Source organism: Agelaius phoeniceus, chromosome 24 (genome assembly GCF_051311805.1).
Source record: "Agelaius phoeniceus isolate bAgePho1 chromosome 24, bAgePho1.hap1, whole genome shotgun sequence".
Classification (NCBI taxonomy): domain Eukaryota; kingdom Metazoa; phylum Chordata; class Aves; order Passeriformes; family Icteridae; genus Agelaius; species Agelaius phoeniceus.
In genome coordinates, this window is record NC_135288.1 from 6,360,764 (window position 1) to 6,371,294 (window position 10,531).

The window sequence follows — 10,531 nt, forward strand, 5'->3', positions numbered from 1 at the left end:
CAGGTTGGATATTGGGAAGAAGGTTTTTACAGAAAGGTGGTGAAGTTTTTTCCAGAAAGGTGATGAAGTTTTTTCCAGAAAGGTGATGAAGTTTTTTCCAGAAAGGTGATAAAGTTTTTTCCAGAAGGTGATAAAGTTCTGGAATGGCTGCCCAGGGAGGTGCTGGAGTCACCATCCCTGGGTGTGTTTAACAAAGCCTGGATGTGGCCCTGGGTGCCAGGGTTGAGTTCAGGTGCTGGGGCTGGGTTGGACTCCATGATCTTTAAGGTCTCTTCCAACCTGGGGATTCTGAGCAGTTTCTGACATCAGTGAGGAGCAAACCCAAGCAGTTGGGGCTTTAGGTGACCATTCCTCTAACGCATGCACTGACATTTTCCTGGAGGTCTATTTTTAATTACCGAACTTTCCTGTGTGGGTTTTTGAATCAATAAATACCCCTGGGGAAGGGGGGAGGTAATGCCTGCATGTGTCAGTGGTGGGGACAGCAGATTTGGCCACTTGTTTGCAGTTCCTCAGGGTGCAACTCTCACCAGATGTTTCTGTGTGCCAGAAGAGCAGCGGACTCCAGGACTGGAAGAAGTTTCCAACGGTTGAAAATTAAAAACGATAGCATATCCAATCCAACCATACTAACTTGGACCCCCATCCTCCCCAACTTCAAAGGGCAAGATCTTTTCCGTCTCCTGTTGCTGAAATGAAGAGCACAATTACCTTTCCAAGAAGAATTTCTGTGTTGTAAGCAAAATGAAATTGTGCATTCCTTTTGGGACCATTTTTTTTGTCTTGAGAATTTAAAAACAAATGAAACACTATCATAAAAAGCATGACCAGAAAATAAACTTGAGCATAATTGTGAAACAGTTAGCTTTCACTGTAGTTTCCAAGTTGAAGTTAAGGACTTTATCTCACACACTTGCAAATTTTAAAGTCATGTTTGTAGCAGGATTTTTTTCAAGTTTCCTTTTTAAATACATTTCCTTATGTATTTAATTGAGCAAAACAAGGGAGTCCTAGCCCAGAGCACTGGGGGTTGTTAACGCTGTAAATTTAGTCCCTAATTTTTTTTATTTTTATTTTCTAGTATCACAGATAATTGTTGCACAAAACTTGGCATATATAGGATAATGTTAAGCAGTAAGGTAACCAAGCACATGCTGTAAAAGGTAATGAATGCTTGTTTAAAGAATCCTTTCACCTTTTATGGATTACAAATGCAATCCTTGGTCCCTCCTGCCCCCCCTTTTTCACCACACTGATTTTTTTAATCTGTTTTGGTTTGTCCACTTGGAAGGGCAGTTTATATATCCTAACACTATCCTATAAGTCTCAACAACCAGGAATCTCTGTTTTCAAAAGAGACCTATCCTACACTTGGGTATCGAGTCAATTCTTTGTGTATGAAATGATGTACAAATCAATGTTTTGAAAATAATGATCTTGAACTTTCTAAGTTAAACAGAAAAAAAAAAACCTTTTTTGATTGTTTGCCATATTGGGTGGGTTTACTCTTAGAATCGCATGCTGTAGAAATGCTAAAAAGTGCATATTGGACTAAGTCCTTAGATGTTTTTTCTTTGAAGAAATAACCTGTTTAAAAACTGTAACCATTGTCGCTGTATTCATTTATTGTTGCTACTCTGTGCATAAATCTATGAAGAACTCCAGTACAAAGCTATGCACGTTTTGGAGTAGCGTGATAAGTCACTTTTTTTTTTTTTTTTTTTTTTTAAAGAATAAAGGAAAAAAAAAAAGAAACAGCCTGTTCAAACAATCGCTGTCAAAGATTCTGGGGTGTGGGAGGAGGGAACCTAGACCATCTTCTTTATAAATCAGTTCCTCACAGCCAGTTCCTCTTGCAGGATGAGTCCTTTGCATCTGATCAGAGTCATTTTTGTAATGAGCAGGTTTTCCTGGCTTTCTTTTCAAATAAAATGTTAAAAGCAGCAGTGTTTGGACAGCAGATTGTTCTTTCCTATCTTCTCACTGTATCCAGAAATGCTCCTTCCTAGCAGCAGTAGTAGCTTTTCTCCATTTTGTTTTTTCTGCAACATTCTGTACAAAAATGTGCTGTAATTGTGCGTTAGGCCTGGATTTGGCATAAAAGATGAGTTCCCTCTTACTCTCTTTCATGAAACTACTCTGTAGAGCTTTCTCCACGCCCTGTATCCCTCTTCACCTTTTGTATTTAATTTTAAAGTCAGTGTACTTCAAGAAAGCTGGATGCAAGATAGATACTATATTAAAATGTAATGTTATTTAAGATGTAATAAAGCAGTTTGACATGAGTTTGGACTGATCTGGTTTGCAGCTTCTTGTTCAACATGCAGAACATCTTCTGACTTGTGGAATGGCCACACAGGAGGAGGGAATGCTGTCCCCACAGAAATGGTTTGGTGGTTTTTCAATGGTCAATGGTCAATTATTGGGCAGGGCATGCACTTAACTCCAAATTCAGAGAGCCACTGTGGTTCCTGAGGTGCACAGCACAAAAATGCTTTGTGCAGGAGTGCAGCACCTGAAGTGGGAAATCAAAGCAAAATGCTGAGTAACTTTTAAAACTTTTGTGTCCTTTAATAGGAAGAGAATTGAGTGGTTCCTGCCATGTGAGGATCTGGCCACAGCAGCTCTGGTGGCACTCTTAGATTGACAGGGTAAGAAGTCATTTTCATGCTCAGTAAGAACAAAGCCTCCAAGAGGCAGAATTTTATCTAAAAAAATAAAAAATTTAAGCATTGTTTTATACCCAGAGAAGCAGATTGGTGACATGAGGTGTTAAAAAGCAGTTGGTTCAACAGTTTGGTATTGGTTGACTTGGGGGTTTTGTGCTTTTAGTGGGTGAAGTCCCATCTCTTGTTCTGATCTAAACAATGGATTTTCCCTCATTTCACATCAACCAAGAGAAATTCCAAAGCTGTGGATTTGTCTCACACCAAACATGGAAATCCTCAGCCTCAACTGAGAGGTTTTTAACAGCTGGGAGTGTGGAAAATGTGGTGGTGGCATTGCCCAACTGTGAGCACTGGGGTTTGGGGCTGCATGGGACTGGCAAGGAGCTCATGGCATGAAATGCTGAACTTTGGGAACTCAGATTTGGTGGTTTCCAGTTCCAAATGCTGCAGCTGTGGGGTTTCCACTCAGGTGGAATATTTTCATTCCAAAGGATGTTTCATGTGTGACTCTGTCTGGTCTGTAATAAAATCAATGATCTGGCTTACCTTAATCTCCATCCATGTGTTAAATCTCTGTGCCCTGGCAATAAAACACCTGCCAGGACAGTCACTTGTGTCAGGAGGCTGCTGTGCAGCCCTTTGGGATTCATTTGAAATGCAAACAGTTGCAGTTGCCTCTCACTTCTCTTATTTTCGTGTTAAATACGAAATTTTCTTTGATTTAAACATTTTTCATTGTGTGCTTGGTTATTCAGAGAGCTGCTACTGGAGAAAAATGGGTGTGCAAAGGGAGCAGCTCTGAACTCTTGAGTCTGGGCCAAAGCTTTGAGTTTTGAATGCCTTTAATTTTAGGATAGACCCAAATCAAAATTATTTATGTCATCTTACCTACAATTATTTATGTCATCTTACCTACAATTATTTATGTTATCTTACCTACAATTATTTATGTCATCTTCTCCATCTCCTCCTGTGGGCTTGGAAAAGATTCTGACTTGGAGATGATTGTGGGATGTGGCTCCAAAGAGCAGCTTCCCCCAGCTGCTCCTGAATTTCTGGTGCTAATTTCATATTTCTGGTTCAGATTCCATGACCTGAGAACACAAAATCTGTGAGAATGGGGTTGGAAGCCTCTCATGGAGTTTCTGGGAAGGAGTGAAGGAAGACAGAACAGATTTCTCAGTCCCAGGAGCTCAGGTTAAGACCTTTAGCATATTCTGTGCCCCTCAAGGCCTTTAATTTCTTCATGAATTAAATAAAAGATCTGAGGTTCTACTACCAGCAGAAAAAAAAAAAAAAATTGAGTTGGGCATTCTCCCTTTTGACCATGAAGTCCCCTGGAGTGTTTGAAATCAGCTGTGAAACACACTTGAAATGACTGATTGAATCATGCCCTATAGGAGCTAAAAATAGGATAATCTGGTTTCTGGGAAGTGGCAGAGTAAATAAAGAATAATAAAAGCTGTCACCCGTGCTGAGCTCTGTGCCTGGCTCTGCAGCAAGGCAGGATCCTGGGTGCTTTTGTGATTAACACTTTTTAGTGTAGGTGTGAGCATGAATTCACATCGGAGGGCAGAGAAGAAAAGAAGTGCCTGATGAACAAGTCCTACCAGCAGCTGGCTATTTTTGCATGGTGCTGTTCTCTTTTTCTTCCCTCCGTGTAATTTCTGAGAGTCTGCCTCTGCTTTAACCATCACTGGTGAGTTGCTCTTTTTCCATTGCGTTCCAGTGGGAGCTGGGATGCAGTGGAGAAGTGGGAAGTTGGATTTGTTCTGTGTCAGGGCTGTGTGAGCAAAAATGAAGCCCCAGATTTCAGTTTCCCCCTTGCACCAAGGATGCCTGGTGCATTCCCTGTCCCTCCTGCTGGGAATGGCCCTGGCACATGGCAGTTCCCAGAGGTGGCAGCAGCCATCTGCTGTGCTGCCTCACATTGCTCAGTGCTTCCAGTGATTTCAGCAGCACTGCTCTGCTCCATTTCCCCTCATGGATTCAGAAATTCCTGCCCTGTCCTGCCTGCCTCACATTGCTCAGTGCTTCCAGTGATTTCAGCAGCACTGCTCTGCTCCATTTCCCCTCATGGCTTCAGAAATTCCTGCTCTCCTCTCTGTCCTGCCTGCCTCACATTGCTCAGTCATTTAAACATCACTGCTCTGCTCCATTTCACCTCATGGCTTCAAAAATTCCTGCTCTGTCTTGTCTCTGTGTCCTGCCTGCCTCACATTGCTCAGTGCTTCCAGTGATTTCAGCAGCACTGCTCTGCTCCATTTCCCCTCATGGCTTCAGAAATTCCTGCTCTCCTCTCCATCCTGCCTGCCTCACATTGCTCAGTGCTTCCAGTGATTTCAGCAGCACTGCTCTGCTCCATTTCCCCTCATGGCTTCAGAAATTCCTGCTCTGTCTCCTCTCCATCCTGCCTGCCTCACATTGCTCAGTGCTTTCAGTGATTTCAGCAGCACTGCTCTGCTCCATTTCCCCTCATGGATTCAGAAATTCCTGCTCTTCTCCCTGTCCTGCCTGCCTCACATGTGCTCAGTGCTTTCAGTGATTTCAGCAGCACTGCTCTGCTCCATTTCCCCTCATGGCTTCAAAAATTCCTGCTCTCCTCTCTGTCCTGCCTGCCTCACATTGCTCAGTCATTTAAACATCACTGCTCTGCTCCATTTCCCCTCATGGCTTCAAAAATTCCTGCTCTCCTCTCCATCCTGCCTGCCTCACATGTGCTAAATGATTTAAACATCATTGTTTTGCTCTATTTTACCTAAAATTCCTGCTCTGTCTCGTCTCTCTGTCCTGCCTGCCTCACATGTGCTCAATGATTTAAATTTAAACATCATTGTTTTGCTCCATTTTACTAAAATTCCTGCTCTCCTCTCTCTGTCCTGTCTGCCTCACATGCTCAGTGATTTAAACATCATTGCTCCATTTCACCTGATGGCTTCAAAAATCCCTGCTCTGTCCTGCCTGCCTCACATGTGCTCAATGATTTAAACATCATTGTTTTGCTCCATTTTACCTAAAATTCCAGCTCTGTCTCCTCTCTCTGTCCTGCCTACCTCACATGTGCTAAATGATTTAAACATCATTGTTTTGCTCCATTTTACCTAAAATTCCTGCTCTGTCTCCTCTCTCTGTCCTGCCTGCCTCATATGTGCTCAGTGATTTAAATTTCAACATCATTGCTCTGCTCCATTTTACCTGATGGCTTCAAAAATCCCTGCTCTGTCCCTCTCTTTGCCTGAGCCCTCCTGTGCTGTGCTCAGCTTTTTCTTACATCAATACTAAGAAGTATTGCAATATACCAGGAGTATTTTTAAATAAGGATCAGTACCTGCATTGGTAAAATTATCCAGTATTTCACTTAGCTGGGCAAATCAAACCATAGAAATGTGAATAAAAACTGGGTGAAGTCCTCATTGTTTAGAGAGCTGGCTGCTCCAAACTCGCCCTTTAGGAATACAGGCCCTGCTCAATACTCATTCAAGTAATTCCTGGCTTAACCCAAGACAATTTTGTCATAAAATAGAACAAAGAGAATCTTCCTGCTTTAATTATTCAGAAGCCATTTGCTCTGGCTGAGTGCAGTGAGATGTGATTGACCCTGAGAGGGAATTCTCTGGGGAACTGGAAGCGCAAAATGAAAAGTTTATTTGATGTAACAGATTTTTAAACGGCAAAGAGATAAGGGAGGGAAAAGTCTGTTTAAAAGGGGTGGGGGAAAAAAAAATAATAATTAAAAAAAGAAAGGCAGTGCAGCTCCATCTGCTGGTGGAGAGCCCGTGGAATGGTCAGTGCAGGGAGAAACGTGTGAGCCCGAGCAGCCTGTGCTGGGCCTGGCTGAGCTCGAGTTCCTGCCCATGGAACCCCTGCTCCTGTGCCCCCAGGCTCCTCTGAACTCGGGCAGATCTTTCCATGAGGCCTCACAAGCAAAACAAGCTTTTCCCAGTGTTCACTTTTGGAGGGATTTTCTTTTCCCGGTGTTTTATGTAAAAAAGCCTTGGCTGGTGAAGATGGAGAGGTTAAAAATGAGGCAGGGTTAACTGGAGCAGGGGCTCTTGGACAACTTTAAAACCAAGTTCTGTTTAGAATTTCTGTTTAGAATTCTGTTTTAGAATTCTGGTTTAGAATTCTGTTTAGAATTCTGTTTACAATAGGATTCCCTGCATTTCTCTCCAGCCCCTCTCCCCAATATTCCTGAGCTCCCTCTCTCATTTTTTGCCATGCTCTGTCACAGCCCTGATGAGAATCCCTGCTCTTTTCAGTCTCCCTCCTCTGCCTTAGGTAGGATTGAGGATCTAGAGTCGAAACAATTAATATATTTTAATTGGCAGGGTGCTCTTGCTGATCTGGTGGCCTGTGCTGTGGCAGGGAAGTCCCTCTGCAGTGGGAATTTGGATTTTGCTGTCACACACACACACTCCTGTTGCACCTGAGGGAAGGAACCACCTCACACATTCCAAACCCTCGTTTATAAAACCAAACACATTTGAAGATGTAGAATTCCAACATTCAGGGTTTTTCCTCTCTTTTGCACAAGCAGGGTTGCTGTTGAGTGAGGAGCAGTAGGCAGCAGCAGCAGCAGCAGCTCCTTCCCTACCCTGGGTGTGCTGGGCAGGGTGAGTCATCCTGGAAACACGTAACTGCATAAATTTATCTCAGCTTCCATTGATTTTTCACCAGAGTTCCTTATCTTTGCTTTATTGATTTTACTTCCTGGGGTATTATAAGCAAAACTGAAGGAAGGTCCAGTGGGAATAATCATGTCTGGTGCTTGGCTCCCTGGAGCTGCTGCTCAGTCCAATGGGAAGAAGCAGACAGGGTTTGGAGTGAATAGGAGACAACACCTGGCTTTTAAAATTACTCAAGATTTGTAACTCTGAGTTATTTTGTTCTGTGTTCCCTTCCACACACAAGGTGCTCAGAATTCCTTCTTAGTACCAGAGGGACCTTTGGAAGCCAAAGTTTATGCCCAATAGGATGAATTTTTATTTTCCAAAAGGAATGGTGTATTATATTATATTATATTATATCATATTATATTATATTTAGATATTTTATATATATGTGTATATATATATATATAGATATATAAGGATATATTTTATATATTTTTTATTTTTATATATATATAAAATATCCAAAATGGATGGTATTAGCTGGATATATATGTGTGCATATATTTTATATATATATATATGTGTGTATATATATATATATATATATATGGATATATTTTATATATATTTTTTTATCCAAAATGGATGGTATTAGCTGGATATATATGTGTGTATATATTATATATATGTGTGTATATATATATATAAAATATCCAAAATGGATGGTATTAGCTGGATATATATGTGTGCATATATTATATATATATATATATATGGATGTGTGTATATATATATGGATATATTTTATATATCTTTTTATCCAAAATGGATGGTATTAGCTGGAGTTGAAGGCATCCCCCTCCTGGAATCACTGAAAATCCAGCCTCACGCTGATCTGTGCTTTGCACATGTTTAGGAATTTAACAATTCCTTCCACCCTGAAAGCAGCACAGAGCAGGTGAGGAGCGGAGCTGTGAGACGCTGGGCTCTGAAGAGCAGCAGTTCCACGTCCCCCTGCTCCCTTTGCCTGCTCAGATAGCTGCTCCTGTTTCCCTGCTGGGATCTGAGCCTTGAATGAACAATGAGGATGCAGGGAGTGACAGCTCTGGGAGTGATGGACACCAGTTTGCACTAATGAGAGATCTGGGAGCTTTGCCAAGGATGACTGCATCACTGAATTGAACAATTCCATATTTCATCTGCCTCTTGCATCAGACACGTGCGCTTAACCCGCTGCGAGCTGAAATCCTGGCAAATCCTGGCAAATCCTGGCAAATCTTGGCAAATCTTGGCAAATCCAGGTGGCAGAGTCAGCCAGGGAATGAGCTCTGAGGGAGCTCTTGAGGGAATCCAGAGAGCCAGGAGCACTCAGCATGGAGAAAAAGGAACGAGCTTCATTGGCCAGGCTGCGTCTGGCAGCGGCAGCTCTAAAATGTGAGGCTGGAATTCAAAAAGCATCTTTGGAGCTGTTCTCCCTCCCTCCCTCCCTCCTCCCAAGGCTTATTTCAATCAAGTGATAGCATCAGCCTTGGTGGCAGGAAATGGAGCAATTACAGATGGACCTCAAGGAGCAGCTTATCACAACTGAAGGTTGAACTTGCAGAGGCAAAAGGATCATTCCTGTCCTTTGCAGCCTGTCCCTGTTCTCTCCACCAAGAGTAACTGAACCAGAAATTCCAGATGGGAGCCTCTGACCTCGGCTCTGGTCTGAAAGTGAAAGTCCCTCATCGAGTTGTAGAGCTTGAATTAACAGGGCTCATTTGGGGGCTGACTTCCAGCCTCTAGTCACAACTATGTAATTAACAATCAGCTTCATTATATCAAAATAATTTAACTTCTGATCGCTTACATTGAAATTTTGGGTTGAGTGGGAAGTTTGACAGCATGTGCTTGAATTTCCCGATTTTACAGAAGGAAACAAATATGAGGTGTGGGGAATAAGTTCATCAGGAGACCCTAAAGTTCATCAGGAGCTTTTTAGCTGTGGATTCTGCCCCGTGCTGGGACGTTTCTATTGGCACTGGAGAGATGCTGCTGATCGATAACCGATCAATAACCGCTGTATTGGACTCCTTCGGCAAGATGTCATCCCATGGGGAGCGGGAAAACCGCTGGATAAGGGGACAAAATTCTCAAATTCTCCTTTTTTCCGGGGAAACGCGGCCGTGCGAGAGAAGCGGGATGCGGCTGCTGCCACCTGGTGCTGGCGCCCAGTTTGGCCGCGGAACTGGGACCAGGGAGGCGCCAGGCAAAGGAAGGGTCCTCCTCGACATCCCGGCTTGGCACGAGGGCAAATGGGACACCAAAATACGGGCTGGGAAAACTGGGAAAATATAGGAGAATTTATGAATATATATATCAAAATATATTGAAAATTTTATATCTTTATATGTGTATATATATATATATATATGACATATATATAAATATATAAATATATAGGAGATATATATTTAGGGGCAAATGAGACACCAAAATACAGGCTGGGAAAATATAGGAGAAATTATGAATATATATATATATATATATATACATGAGAGATAGATAGATAGATAGATAGATAGATGAGAGATATATATATGAGATATATATATATATATGAGAAATATATATATAAAAAATGTATATTATACACACACACACACATATATATATATATATATATACACATATATATATAAAATATATATATTTAGGGGCAAATGAGACACCAAAATATAGGCTGGAAAAAAATAGGAGAAATTATATCTATATAATATATTATATATATTATATAAATATGTATATATGAGATATATATGGATATATGAGATATATATAAATATATATGATATATACATTTAGGGGCAAATGAGACACCAAAAAAATATAGGCTGTAAAAATATAGGAGAAATTACGAATATATGAGTATATATATTTTATATATATATATATTTATATATTTTTTATATATTTATATATTATATATATGTGTATATATATGTATATATATGTATATATGTGTGTCTATTCCATTATATATCTATACAATATATATAATGGAATATATGGCACTGCTTCCAGTGGATTTGGGGGTGTGGAGTAGCTTAAAGCACACGCTGAGAGGTGTGAGCAAACACCACAATTGGTGAGCAAACACCACAATTCCCCCAGTCAATTATTCACAGCAGCAGAGTTGCCCCCAGAGCACGTTTGTATTTCAGTGGTTTGGGGCTGGGCAGCTGCTCTTGTCAGGGCATTGTTACAGAC

General features: G+C 41.2%; 1 protein-coding gene across 4 annotated transcripts in view; it reads left to right on the forward strand.

Annotated features, from left to right (window-relative positions):
- GNB1 (G protein subunit beta 1) overlaps positions 1-2,285 on the forward strand; it is a 43,118-nt gene extending 40,833 nt beyond the window's left edge. The window contains exon 12 of one of the 4 annotated variants that reach the window (XM_054647781.2): positions 509-2,285. The gene's annotated coding sequence lies outside the window, so the exon portion shown is untranslated. The remainder of the gene's footprint in view (positions 1-508) is intronic. The other 3 variants (XM_054647779.2, XM_054647774.2, XM_054647780.2) reach the window with 3 other exon arrangements.
- The last annotated feature ends 8,246 nt before the right edge of the window (positions 2,286-10,531 follow it).